This window comes from Sardina pilchardus, chromosome 20 (genome assembly GCF_963854185.1).
Source record: "Sardina pilchardus chromosome 20, fSarPil1.1, whole genome shotgun sequence".
NCBI classification, from domain to species: domain Eukaryota; kingdom Metazoa; phylum Chordata; class Actinopteri; order Clupeiformes; family Clupeidae; genus Sardina; species Sardina pilchardus.
The window spans coordinates 70437-86001 of NC_085013.1; the positions used below are offsets into that span (position 1 = coordinate 70437).

The 15565-nt window shown below is 44.2% G+C and overlaps 1 long non-coding RNA gene across 1 annotated transcript; it reads right to left on the reverse strand.

The window, feature by feature from the left end:
- Positions 1–4666: 4666 nt before the first annotated feature.
- On the reverse strand, positions 4667–5974 carry LOC134067748 (uncharacterized). Its single transcript, XR_009936554.1, has 3 exons — positions 5901–5974; positions 5763–5816; positions 4667–5670 (listed from the first exon to the last, which is right to left on the reverse strand). It is a non-coding gene; the product is annotated as an uncharacterized LOC134067748 (long non-coding RNA).
- Between the last annotated feature and the right edge of the window lie 9591 nt (positions 5975–15565).

Sequence of the window (15565 nt, forward strand, 5' to 3'; positions counted from 1 at the left end):
GGGGTTGGTTCATCGGGCTTTATGGAAATATATAATTGTGTATCATCTGCATAAGAATGGAAATCAATGCCATGTTTTCTAATTATAGAACCTAGAGGAAGCATATAAAGAGAAAATAATAGGGGCCCTAGTACTGAGCCTTGAGGCACTCCATATTTAACCATAGTCTGGGAGGATGGTTCATTATGGACCTGTACAAATTGTTGGCGGTTAGTAAGGTATGATCTAAACCAAGCAAGTGCAGAGTCTTTGATACCTATGGAATGTTCAAGCCTGTGGAGTAGTATGTCATGATCTATGGTGTCAAAAGCAGCACTGAGGTCAAGGAGGACTAGTATTGATGCATAGCCGTTATCAGCAGCAATAAGGAGGTCATTAAACACTTTAACTAAGGCTGATTCGGTACTGTGGTGGGCTCTAAAGCCAGATTGGTACAGTTCTTGAATTTTGTTAGTTTGTAAGAAGGCGCTAATTTGTTTGGATACTATTTTTTCAAGTATTTTTGATATAAAAGGGAGATTAGATATAGGCCTATAGTTAGCTAGGATGTTAGGGTCAAGGCTAGGTTTTTTGAGTGATGGCTTGATAACAGACATCTTAAACTGCTGTGGAACATGTCCTAATAACATTGAATTATTTAGAATCTGAAGTAACGTATTATCGAGGAGGGGGAGGGCGGTCTTAAGAAGGTGAGTGGGAATAGGGTCTAGCAGACTAGTTGCAGATTTTGATGAGGAAATTGTGGAGGTGAGCTCTAATGTGTCAATAGGTGTAAATGAATTAAATGTTGTGCTAGGTTGCATCTGTGATTCTGTTATGTTTTCACTATTATTTGGCAATGGAGTATGTGTATTTGGTGAAACTGACTGGTTGTTGATCTTAACTCTAATTGTTTCAATTTTATCATTAAAAAAGTTCATAAAATCATTACTATCTAAGCTTAAAGGAATAGATTGGCTTACTTCATTATGGCTCTTCGTTAAGCGGGAGATTGTGCTAAAAAGAAATTTTGTATTGTTTTTATTTTCTTCAATCAGTGAGGAATAGTAAGCTGACTTGGCCTTGTTAAGTGCTTGTTTGTAAGCGATGAGGCTATCTCTCCATGCTTGGCGAAACACTTCCATTTTAGTGGTGCGCCACTTTTGCTCTAGTTTGAGTGTTTTTTGCTTAAGGGTTTTAGTCTCTGATGTATACCATGGAGCGTGTCTTGTTTGTTTCCTTGTTTTCTTTTTGAGTGGTGCTACAGAGTCTAGGGTTGAGTGTAGTGCATTCATTACATTATCAGTTAGTAAATCGACCTCTGTTGAGTTAAGGGAAGGACCTTCTGTTTTAGGAGAAGGGCCCTCTAATATATCCTGAGTCACAGATGTGGAAAGGGTTAGTGGAATTTGTTCTAGAAAGTCTGCAGTCGTTTTTTCAGATAGGCTGCGACTATAGTAGTAAGTGGAGTTAGGTGCTAAATAATGTAGTGTCATTTCAAAAGTAATTAGATGGTGATCAGTTAGGGTGGGGTGTTGTGGTATGATTGTTAACTTTTCTATGTTTATGCCATATGACAAGACTAGGTCAATAGTATGGTTATGACGATGTGTGGGTGAATTAACATTTTGGGAGAAGCCGAGATGGTCAATTAGAGATTGGAATGCAATTGTGAGACTATCGTTCACATTATCCATATGAATATTAAAATCACCCAATATAAGTATTTTTTCTGTTTGGACAACTAAAGTGGAAAGAAAATCAGAGAATTCTTCTAGGAAATTAGTGTAGGGGCCTGGGGGTCTATAAAGTGTGACCACGGTTACAGGCAGATTAGTTTTCCAGTCTGGATGTATAAAATTAAGAATTAGGACTTCAAAAGATGTAAGCTTATGTGCGGGTTTGGGAGATGTGAGAAGGCTAGAGTGATAAATTGTAGCTACTCCACCACCCCTGCCAGTATGGCGTGGTACATGGTGGTTTAGATAGGAAGGAGGTGTGGACTCATTCAATGGAAGGTATATATGTTTTTGTGCTCCATCTAATATTTGTGTGACTATGTGTTTCATTGTATATCTATGTCTTACCAAAAGAAGGCCTACACTTTTTATGTTAACATAGGCTATACAAAAAACAACACAACATAAAACATAACATTAACATAAACATAAAAATAAAACGATTGCTGCTACAGCCCCAACTATTTCTACAAGCATTATTATTTTTATTATCATTATTATTATTGACAGTAATAATTCCAAAGAATAATGATGACATCATTTCTATCATCATCATTTATTATCATTAAACAAGATAAGGTCACTCAAATGTTTGTGCGTGCGTGCGTGCGTGTGTAATAATCAGTCCCTATTGCCTTAAACTACCTTATCATTGCAATTTCAGCTTTCTTATCCCTTTTCCTTCACTCACATTTAAATTCTTTCCATCAAGCGACATCAAACCATTTTCAATGATCAATTGCTGCCTGCCTTCAAAAATCCTACTATTTGGATTATCAAACCGGATTTCAAACCGTGTAAGGGCGCTTTCAGACCTATTTTGTTCCGAATCATGGGCTGAATCGGAACAAATTCGTGTTGGTTCGGTTCGTTTCGTGTTCACACTGCCAACATTTGAAGCGGAACAAATGATGTAAATGATGTAAACAAGCACACGTGAAAAGATGTAAACAAGCACACGTGAGCTGTTCTAAACGAACCCACACGCGCTACGTTATCTGATTGGTCACATTTTGACAGCAGCCTTGTTAGCCTAGCAGCTAGTTTACCATAATGGATTACCAACCAATCCACCTATTGATAGCTTTGGTAGCGATAATTTGGCTGGCATACCAGAGCACTACACATCAACAAAACGTTCAATTTGAACGTGACTCAAGAAGACGCCGTGACAATTTGTTGCTGTTGTACCGGATCAGAAGGCGGACTGCCACTCAAAACCGCAGGAGAAGGCTAGCGCTAACGGACGCATACAGCCAACAACTCACCCAACAACTGTTCAGAAGATGGATAAGGTACGTAAAAGAGGATATTTGCAGTAATGTAGCACATAGTGTAAGTGATTTGTTTTAATTTCTTTCTCTAACACTGCTAACACAGCTATCCAACTTCTCCCTCTCCTGAAAGTATATCCAGGCAGCTAACGAAAACGTTTCTGCAGTCAATAAGTGCTTTACTGTCAAGTGATCAAAGGCAGACCAATGATCCGGGTGCGCCTTGTGATTAGTTTGAGATTCGTTCCACACTGCAAAAAGTGATAGATGCAAACTAGAATGTTTTTATCTTGATAAGGCCTAACAATGTTAGGCCTTATCAAGATAAAAACATTCTAGTTTGCATTGTTTTAGTATGATAACTTATTGTAAGATTAACTTAAAACTAGTCAAAATCTTCTTTTTCTCTTTTGAATTAAGACAAATAACGAGCAAATGTATCTGCCAATGGAAAAAGAAAATGTTGCCTTAATTTAAGATGAGATTTAAGATTTAAGGATGAGATTTAAGTTATTTGATATTATTTGTTGTATTAAGACAATGACATGGAAACTAATATTGTTATATACAAATAAGCAATATCTGTCTTTTTCTTTCCTTACAGAGACATATGGGTATATCCACGTACCAATGCTTGGTGGCCACACGTCCTCTCTACATGGACCGACTGGTTGCAGAATTTCCGGATGCGAATAGACACCTTCATGCTTTTATGTGATACCCACCGGCCGTGGTTGACACGTAACAACACCAAATACAGAAAGCCAGTTCCAGTAGAGGTTCGGGTGGCTATCTGCATCTGGAGACTGGCAACCACATTGGAGTACCTCTCCATCTCTCATTTATTTGGTGTTGGCTTGTCAACATATTGTGCTGTAACTCAGGAAGTATGACCCATTAATGTGGTCATGAAACCTAAATATATTAAAACACCATCTGTGGTAGAGTTTAGGTTGATGGCAATACAAATGTAACATAAACTACACATTTCCATCCTTTTCACTTTTAGAATCAAAACATAATATCTTGACAACATTTCAGTAACTAGGAAATTATAAACAAAATATATTCATAGCCTACCCATAGGCCTTCTGGAAACGTTGACTCTTGTGCACGCAACTCATGTTTATTAAATTTCATGGTTATGCATGGCTTTAGATTAATATTTAGTTTATAATTTCCTAGTTACTGAAATGTTGTAAAGATATTATGTTTTGATTCTAAAAGTGAAAAGAATGGAAATGTGTAGTTTGTTACATTTGTATTGTTTGAGCCAATGACAATTGACCTAGAGGTCAAGGGTAATCAGGAAATAAGAAACAACACCAGGGAGAAGAAGGGAGAAGACAACTGCCGAGCGGGAAAGGTTTACCGCAGCCTAACACAATTATAGCCTTTGTGTTTAGTGGGTAAAACACTTACTTAAATGTGACCTACGCAGTCATATGACAAAAGGTCTTGACTCTAGGGTGCTCGACTACGCCACCTGGGGACTCTCACACCAAGATTTACTTAAGCTAGACCTCCAACACCTTAATTTAGACAAGAGGGTTCCCACACACAGATACTGAAGTAATGACAGAGACGTGGTATTTCAATATAAAAATAAACAATATTTATTAACAAGAGTTCAGTAAAAAGCAGTATGTAGTTTTATTTCTCAGTGTACGTAGGGATACGCATATTGGGCCTATTAGGCCAGCAAGAGGGAGGTAGTGGCTGCCACCAGAGATATGAAAATACGAACAATCAATGGTTCCAATGAATCAGCTGTTAGGGAGAGGTTACCTGTCCTGGAAGAGGAGTGAGACCGACACACCACCCGTGTTGCTGATGCTGTTGCCTATTCACACAAACATACACACGCACATACTCAAAGGCACAGGTACTACAAAGAGTGATCACTGCAAATAGTGAGGTGCACGTTACCACTACAAATACTGTGTGAAATGCGCGAAGAGGAGGACTCAGAATCAGCGACCTGCCCCACGGAACAGCTTCAACACTCTGTTTCTCTGGAAGGGAGAAGGAGAGACTTGTGTTGCAGTTAAGCCTAACTGGTTGAGTCAAGAATAAGCAAAACTAGATGTTAGCATTAACACCGTACATTACCACAGCAGACTACGGGGGCAGCCAATACCACACCTATTACTGACACACAGCGAAGAGGGCAGATAATATAATCATGAGCCACGCCTATGTTTAGGCCAAATCAAATGAGCAAGCAAAATAACAAAATAAAGAAAACAAAATGAGGCAAGAGCTACGCATACATTAAATTCACCGGAGGCAAAGCAGCAGTGACAATCTTTCTGAAGATACAAGCAAACACAGTTAAAATCCATTGTTTACATTCTAAACAAGTATCAATGAGGGGTGCATCAGATGCAATAGCTAAGACTTCCTTTTACCTCTCCGAATACAACACTCAACCTAAATGGGAATGGGACTCCCTGGTTACATCCCCGTACGCAAACCTACATGAAATCACACACAAGCATAGTTCACATGCATAGGATTTACAATGTGACATGGTCATATTATAGTAGATTGAATTACTATAAACATACATACACAATACGTTACATTACATTATATATATATTATTACCTTACGAGTCTTCCAAGAGACAGTGAGAGCGTTCGCACAGCGTTCGCACGGCGTCTTTCAGCCAAGACCTATGTTAAAAACATTACTATGAATGTGCGCAAAGACTCTTACAAAAGCACCATGCAAGTTCAGCATTTACGGTTTGAGAGAGTGTAAATACCTTCGGTAGATCTACAATATACTACCCGGAAGCGTCTGGTACACAGTCAAACACCTGTTGTCAAACAGTTACACTTTACATACAGTTCAGCTAGCTAAAATAACATGTTAGCAGTAGCAAGGGATTGTTGACACATACCTTTCCAAGGCGACCGCGCAGCGAACAGTGTGAGGAGGACGTACGAGCAGAGGGATCACTTACTAGTCCACCCGATGTGCCGGTTTTAAACCAAATGCCCTTGCCGCTAATGAGTGACTAGCCACTGGCAAGCTAACTGGGGGCGTGACTGAGGGAAGGGGAGCTACGGTGAGCACAAGAGGACACAACAGTTACTCTGCCGGTTACATTCTACCCCCCCGTTCTTTGTCGGCGTCCCGCAGATACAAAGAAAAAGAAATAAAATAAAGCGGACAAAAGTGTGACAAGAAAAACAACAACCAAATAGCCATGTTAACACCAGGGTCTGAAAACTGCTGTTACCCCACTACTAGAACTAGGTACCTGGGAGTTCATAGCCCCGTCTGCCCTACTCACCACTGACACTGGAAGGTGATGGAGATTTCCATGGGTTCCAGCATTGGTCCGGGAGGTCTTTCGTGGAGCTAGGATACCGTGGTCGGGTCTAGCTGCTGTAGGGGTCAATGGAACCGGAGCGGGCAGTTCGACTTGCACCACGGGGCTGGCCGGACCAGACGATTCAGGAGGTGGGGCAACTGGGTGAAGATGGGCAGGCTGTATCTGGGCTCCGGGTGCCCTTACAAGGACCCACTGACCGGTGTGATCATCTTCAGTCTCCTGAGCGACTGCTGTCGGGTGCTCCATGGGTACACCGGGAGGCTCTGGGCAGTGAGGTGGACGAGCAAGCTTCAGCATCGTCCGATGTACTTGCCGACTCCTGTTGAGGTCATGCACGGGGGCTACTGAGTATACCACACCACCAGGAGGTGGGGCTCGGACCACTTGATGTAGGGTTGGGCTCCAGGCATCTTGGATCTTGGTGCGCCCTCTCACTCCATGGTCTCTGAGAAAGACAAACTGTCCTACCTCCAATGGAACACTCTGCGCTCCTTGGTCATGCCGTTCCTTCCTCCGTGCTGCAGCCGCCTGTAACCGTTCTCTAGCCCCATGGAAAGCCACAGTTAGACGTCTCTGATGTTCCTGCACCCACTCACTCACTCTGCCATCTTCTGGTTCTGGTACCCTGCCCAAAAGGAAATCAACAGGTAGTTGAGGCTCCTGACCAAACATAATGAGATGTGGAGACTCACCAGTTGACTGATGGATGGTGGTGTTGTAGCTGAACACCAGCTGAGGCAGATACTCAGGCCAGCGACTCTTCTGCTCAGCCGAGAGGGTGCGCAACAGATCGTGCATTGTGCGGTTAAACCGCTCGCACTGTCCATTGCCCTGCGGATGGTAGGGTGTTGTCCGGGTCTTTTGGATTCCATAGAGGCTGCACAGCTGAGAGATGACAGCACCCTCAAAACAGCAGCCTTGGTCGGAGTGGAGGCGAGCAGGGACCCCGTACCAGAAGAACCACTCCCGGATCAGCCCATTGGCCACTGTCGCCGCCTTCTGGTCCCGGGTAGGCACCGCCTGTGTGAACTTAGAAAACACATTAGTTATTATTAACACCTGCTCCTTACCATCTCTGGAAGGCTCCAGAAAGGTGAAGTCCACTGCTAGGATCTGGTTAGGACGGGCTGCCATCAGATGTCCCATGGGTGCAAGGGGCTTGAGGTGACCGGCCTTGGCGAGGGTACATCGCACACAATCTAGGCACCACTGTTTGATGTCGTCCCTCATCCCTGGCCAATAGCACCTCTGCCGCACTAGCTCAGTGGTGCGTTCGATGCCCTGATGGCCGTGATCATCGTGGAGCTGTTTAAGAACTTCACCCCTTAGGCATCCTGGCAGCAGGAGTTGGTAAACCTCCTCACCTCCGTCAGGCCGGTGAATCCGGCGGTACAGCAGACCAGCAGTTTCCACCATGCGATCCCAGTGGCGGAATAGTACCTTGGTTGGTCCAGGTAGACGTTCCCGGACTGTAGTGGTAGGGGACTTCCGCACCCGCCAGAATGGGAGGAAGGCACTGATAGTTGGATCTGCTGCTTGCAGAGACTTTAGGTCCTCAGTGGTACGAGCAGGAAAGACAGACATGGCCGCTTGGGTTACCTGAAGACACCCCTCTCGTTGGGCAGCTTGCTGCACGGGCACAGGTAGAGCAGTCCCTGCAGCGGGTTGTCTGGACAGAGAGTCTGCATTCTTATTCGACCGACCTGAACGGTAGCGAATGGTGTAATTGTAAGCAGACAACTCAGCTACCCATCGCTGCTCAGTCGCACCCAACTTCGCAGCATCAAGATGGCTCAAAGGGTTGTTATCGGTCCAGACTGTACACTGTTGGCCCCACAAATACTCCCGGAACTTCTCCGTCATTGCCCATTTCATGCCTAGGAACTCCAGCTTCATGGAACTATAGTTTTTCTCAGGAGGACTAAGACTACGGCTGGCGTAGGCAATTGGGCGAACTTTTCCATCCTGCTCTTGCGAGAGCACCGCTCCAAGACCAATATGGCTGGCGTCCACCTCAAGGATGAAGGGGAGAGTGAAGTTAGCAAAAGCCAGAGTGGGTGAATTCACTAACCTCCTCTTCAACTCCTGGAAACTCTGCTCGGAGGAGTCGGTCCAGGATCCATCTAGCCGTGGTCCGTGGCCCTTCCTTGTCTTAGTCCCTGCCAGCTCAGCTACCAGACGATGTAACGGGGCAGCTAGTTTTGAAAATCCCTCAACAAATCGTCTATAGTAACTAGCAAATCCAAGAAAAGATCTCAACTCCGAGACATTGGTAGGGTGGGGCCAGTTGGCGACGGCAGACACCTTGGCTGGGTCCGTAGACACGCCTTCACAGGAGATCAAATGGCCCAGATACTGGACCTCTTTCCTAAAGAAACAACATTTCTCCAGTTTAGCCTTTAAACCCTCTCTCTGGAGTCGGCTCAACACTAAGTCTAGGCGGGTCATGTGGTCATTGACGTTAGACGAAAACACTATGATGTCGTCCAGGTACAGTAGGAGGGACTGACAATTTTGGGCTCCAAACATCCTCTCCATTAAACGCTGGAAGGTGCCTGGAGCATTGCATAGCCCAAAGGGCATTCGATTGAACTCGAATAGCCCAAAGGGCGTGCAAAAGGCAGTCTTTGGGCGGTCTTCCTCAGTCACTGGTACCTGGTTATAGCCGCTAGCTAAATCCAGCGTAGAAAACCACTGTGCCCCAGACAATGCATCTAGGGACTCTTCTATGCGAGGAAGGGGAAAGGCATCCCTCCGTGTCTTGCGATTGAGTTGTCGGTAATCCACACACATGCGGAGGCTGCCATCCTTCTTCCTCACCAGAACAATGGGAGAGGCATAAGGGCTACTACTTTCCCGGATAACCTGGCTGTCTAAAAGCTGCTGTAAGTGGGCCTTCACAGCCTCATAGTCAGAAGGGGGGAGACGCCTATACCTCTGCCTAACAGGCTGATCGTCTAACAGGGGAATGTCGTGTGACAGCAGGTTGGTACAGCCAAGATCACCCTCAAACGCTGAGAAAACAGACTCATGCCTCAACAGGAAGGCTCTCACACGCTCTTGGTCAGGCTCTGAGAGCACGGACAGGTCAATGGCCTGAATCTTCTCCTTCACACCGTTTACCTGCCCAGTGTGAGCCTTGAGGGTGGCGGTGACAGTATTAGCTCCCTGAGCAACCTCCGTAATGCCTGAAGGAAGACTTTCAACTGTGACATGGGCCACTACACCTATTGAACTACGGGGGTAAATTGTAGCACGGGTAAATCCAACATTAACAATGGGAATAAAAGCTGTACCTTGCTCTACCTGAACTAGGGCAGGTGAAACAAGAAGGCCCTCAGGTAACGAAGTGGTAACCGGTTCAAAAAGAACAGCAGGGGCGCTACAGAACTGGGGAGAACAGGTGGCAGGCACCAACTTGACAGTGCCGCCAGGAATGTGGATGGGCCTCCGACCCCGAACTTTAACCACCCCTGTCTTAGTTCCAGGGAAATTGAACTGGGCTAAGTGGCAATGTTGCAGAGCTCTCTGCCATGGAGGTGAAGCGTGAACCACTGGTGGAAGGTCAAAAAGGGCGGGGCCATGCTGGCCAAACAGCTCATCATAACATTCTCGAATTATATTCATTCCCAGTACACCAGGCACTGCAGATGGAAGAGGCTGACCTGGGGGATCTTTCACTACTAACCAGCCACGATGAGGGATTACTCTTCCTAGCAACTCAACAGTTAACTCTGCATAGCCTGTGTAGGGTATTGCTAAACCATTTGCAGCACGAAGCTGCAACCAATGACAATGCTGGAGCTGGTCTTGAAAATTGTCTAAAAAGAAACTTTCCACCATAGTGGACACCATGGACCCTGTATCCAATAAACAGTTAACTATTACTCCCCCTACCCTGACAGCTACCTGGGGGCACTGTCCAACAAGAGATGACACAGTATGGCGTGCCGGGGTTTGTCTCTGAGAGCCCATACTGCCCCCACCCAACGTGTGGCTCTGCACATTGGAGGGAGCTAGTTTTCCAACGTCTGAGAAGTGGAGTCAGCCCGACGATGGGTTTGGGGATCTAAAGTCGGAGAGGGGGCCACTCGCTCATTGTCACATTCTCTTGCATAGTGACCGGGTTTTTGACAGCGCCTACAGGTGACAGGGGAAGGGCGGCTAGACCTGACATAGCGTGTAGGTCCCTGTAAAGCAGTCAAGCTGCTAGTTAACACATTAATCTGTTCCTGTTGTTTCAGCAACATTGCTCTCAACTCTGCCATTTCTGAACTAGCTGGGTTCACAGGGGGAGGGGGAATATACTGGTTCCTAGAGGACTGCATAGCGCAGAGGGAAGGGACAGAATAACTTCTACCCCGACTGAAATCACTGGGCCTACCTTCACGCTCCCACCGAATGGCTGCTGCCCTCACCTCCAACATGGACATCCTTGGAGTCTGGCGCACCAACCGTTTTAATTCTCTACGGAGGTCAGAGTCAATGACATGTTCTACAAACTGGTCACGTAACAGTAAGTCAGATTGGGGCAGTGATTCAGCAGGAGAAGTTTGTTTCACCTTATCCATTAAAGAGAGAAGAGCATGGGAATACTCCTGCAGGGACTCTCCATCAAGCTGTTTCCTGGAGAAAAACTTCTCTTGTAGGGCAACATAAGAGGTTGAACATCCATAAAGATCTTTAAGAATAGATATAATTTCCTTTGGGTCTTCCCTCTCTTCCCTAGACCTATAACGTATCTCATCTTTTGCTTCACCATCTAAATGATCAAACATAAAATAGGCTTCGTCACGTGAACCCAACTTTCTTGCACGCACACACACATTCACTTCTTCCACCCATTCATCAATACCAACACCAGATCTGCCCCTGAACACAGGACATTTCCTTTCCCTAGGGAGATACAGCAATCGGTCCTTGTCCGCTTGAAGCTGCTGCACCTGCTCCCTCAGTTCCTGTAACTCTTCAGACATAACTGAAACAGAAGGGATAGGTTACTTCTGGGTTGGCAGCAAGAGTGTGTGGCGATATGGCGTCTCCTGGTACAGTCGTCGGGTCCCCCGATGTGCCAGCTGCTGCTTTGCCTCTATTACCTACTAGAAAGTGTATTGCCTCTTAAACAGTAGCTCAGAAAGAAACACAACAAATAACCACATGAAACAAAAACGAAACAATTGAAAATACACACGTCTCTGTATACTAATCCTGCCGACTACGCCAGTTTGTGACCTACGCAGTCATATGACAAAAGGTCTTGACTCTAGGGTGCTCGACTACGCCACCTGGGGACTCTCACACCAAGATTTACTTAAGCTAGACCTCCAACACCTAAATTTAGACAAGAGGGTTCCCACACACAGATACTGAAGTAATGACAGAGACGTGGTATTTCAATATAAAAATAAACAATATTTATTAACAAGAGTTCAGTAAAAAGCAGTATGTAGTTTTATTTCTCAGTGTACGTAGGGATACGCATATTGGGCCTATTAGGCCAGCAAGAGGGAGGTAGTGGCTGCCACCAGAGATATGAAAATACGAACAATCAATGGTTCCAATGAATCAGCTGTTAGGGAGAGGTTACCTGTCCTGGAAGAGGAGTGAGACCGACACACCACCCGTGTTGCTGATGCTGTTGCCTATTCACACAAACATACACACGCACATACTCAAAGGCACAGGTACTACAAAGAGTGATCACTGCAAATAGTGAGGTGCACGTTACCACTACAAATACTGTGTGAAATGCGCGAAGAGGAGGACTCAGAATCAGCGACCTGCCCCACGGAACAGCTTCAACACTCTGTTTCTCTGGAAGGGAGAAGGAGAGACTTGTGTTGCAGTTAAGCCTAACTGGTTGAGTCAAGAATAAGCAAAACTAGATGTTAGCATTAACACCGTACATTACCACAGCAGACTACGGGGGCAGCCAATACCACACCTATTACTGACACACAGCGAAGAGGGCAGATAATATAATCATGAGCCACGCCTATGTTTAGGCCAAATCAAATGAGCAAGCAAAATAACAAAATAAAGAAAACAAAATGAGGCAAGAGCTACGCATACATTAAATTCACCGGAGGCAAAGCAGCAGTGACAATCTTTCTGAAGATACAAGCAAACACAGTTAAAATCCATTGTTTACATTCTAAACAAGTATCAATGAGGGGTGCATCAGATGCAATAGCTAAGACTTCCTTTTACCTCTCCGAATACAACACTCAACCTAAATGGGAATGGGACTCCCTGGTTACATCCCCGTACGCAAACCTACATGAAATCACACACAAGCATAGTTCACATGCATAGGATTTACAATGTGACATGGTCATATTATAGTAGATTGAATTACTATAAACATACATACACAATACGTTACATTACATTATATATATATATTATTACCTTACGAGTCTTCCAAGAGACAGTGAGAGCGTTCGCACAGCATTCGCACGGCGTCTTTCAGCCAAGACCTATGTTAAAAACATTACTATGAATGTGCGCAAAGACTCTTACAAAAGCACCATGCAAGTTCAGCATTTACGGTTTGAGAGAGTGTAAATACCTTCGGTAGATCTACAATATACTACCCGGAAGCGTCTGGTACACAGTCAAACACCTGTTGTCAAACAGTTACACTTTACATACAGTTCAGCTAGCTAAAATAACATGTTAGCAGTAGCAAGGGATTGTTGACACATACCTTTCCAAGGCGACCGCGCAGCGAACAGTGTGAGGAGGACGTACGAGCAGAGGGATCACTTACTAGTCCACCCGATGTGCCGGTTTTAAACCAAATGCCCTTGCCGCTAATGAGTGACTAGCCACTGGCAAGCTAACTGGGGGCGTGACTGAGGGAAGGGGAGCTACGGTGAGCACAAGAGGACACAACAGTTACTCTGCCGGTTACATAAACATTACTGCTAGACGGTGAAGTTGTGTTGGAAGTGAAAACTTTGAGACGAGAATTTCCCACGAGTATAAAGCCTTCAGCTAGTCAGCAAGACCTAGCTAGCTGCTAGCACGATGCGACTTGTCAATGACTTTGCGTGAGATAGCCTGCACGGCCACTCTCTTGGAACCTCCACGAGCCTTGCTGAAGACTTCTGTCCATCTGGTCCATCCATGACATCTAGCCTACACGCTGAGTTTTCTTTGTTGCGCTGCCGGAGCTATGTGCTGGAGTGGCGTGAAAGAGCCATTTTGGTTTTAGGCTTCAACGCACACCAGCAACGTTATAGGCCTGCCACACGAACTCTGACAGCTGGTTGGGTAGCCTACTCATTTTTTATTTATTTACTTAATAACTGCCGGCTATAGTATAGGGTTTGATATTTTATTTTGATGGAAAAGAAAACCATTGTTTGCTTGGATGTTGGTTGTATTACATTTGATACCTGAAACTGAAAGTTAGCCTATTGAAAACTATTGAAGATTGAGTGCATGTGTGATGAATGTGTAAATAAGAGTAAATAGAATTTGCATATAATTTAGGGATCACTAAGCTAAGTGGTTATATTTCAAATAGAGGTGATGAATGAACGCTTGGATTAATTTGTTTATTTAATACTTTAAAGAACTCAGGATAGCTACCCATGGCAACGAGGCGCTACAATATATGGTTTTGCAAAATTCATTGCTGAAATAAACTCTTTGAAGTCATGACTTGAGTATGGTGTTTGTTGTTATTATACTTGAAATTAGACTCTCTGTTCCAGAAATGTAAATTTACAGAAATGAAACCTACATGACAGTGTAATGACACTTCATGACATGTTCAGGAAACATCTCAGATGGTTTACTGTACTTGAGGTCAAAGTTAAGCATTCATGACACTGTCAGAAAACTATTTTGGTCAGTAATAGTTCTTTGTGACAGCTTAATGACAAGTCAAAACTGTACCACTGTAGTTGAGGTCAAGAAAAGTATTCACGACCAATTCATAATGGTGTCATGACAGCCAATTGCTCAGGCTCATCATTTAAAAAACCTAAAAGATAAGTCAGGCCAAACACAGTTATATGTCAAGTTGTCACGACAATATTGTAAACGGATTACATTTTCTTGCCTAATGTCAAGTTGTCATGGCAGAGATGCCGTCAGATAATGTCATCTTGCCTAATGTCAAGTTGTCATAATGATGACGCTCAAACAATGTCAACTTGACATAACAAAAACCGAATGACACATTATGACAACAGTCATAAACATCAATAATGTGTCATTAATGTGCATGACATGTGTCATGTCATTCTTATGACGGTTACATGACACCCTTATGTAGACCCCTTCAAATAAAGTGTTACCAAACGTTGTATTAATTTCCACCAACAGAGGACGCTCTTCATTTTATAATTACAATGACACACATCTATGACTGCTAGCCGACTTACCTTCATCACTGGTTGTGGAACTGGCGTTGGTTACCAGGCTGTCATCCCCTCCGGTGGACTCTACCACATCCACGGGCTGAACAACGGGCTTGGTACTGAGGAATTTGTCCAGGTCTTCGTACCATGGGAACCTGTCCCTTTCCTCCCCAGAGCTCCCACTTCTATTGAGGCTGTCTTTAGTTTTAATATAAAGCTGCCTAAGTTTTTTAACTTTAGCCCTGCACTGGTCTTGTAGGCGATCGCTGAAGACTTTAAAAACAACACTGTTTTTGTGTGTGCTATCCAGCATAGAGGATATCGCCTCATCGGCCCAGATGTCGATTAAATGCCTAGGTATGCTAGCTGATTACGCTCTTTGGCTGTTTGTGTTATGCAATTTGCTCAGTTTAACGGTTTTTTTTATATTGTATTCTGGAAAACGCAGCCTAATTCTATTCACGAGCATCAACTATCCCAGCTCAGCACAGATTGTTAACAGTTATTATTATTAATATTATTATTATCATATGGTTTAGGAAGTTTCTAGCCAACAGGTTAGCACACAGCCTACCAAATAGCTGTCAGCAAACTGTTTACTGCTTTTATTCCAAATGCATTACATTTATCTGGGTGAGCTTTTGGGCATATTTTGAATGGCTTGAAAACGTATCATGGTGGTTAATTGGGGCATACAAAGGCAACAAAATACAATACAAAAATGTTACAATGTGTACAACAATTGCAAACACGGGAGAGTTGTTCCGCTACACGTCCCGATTGCTTTCTCACTACATACGAACCGCTCTCGGGTTCGATTGGAAACGAGCCGAGACCACCTGCTCTAGGCGG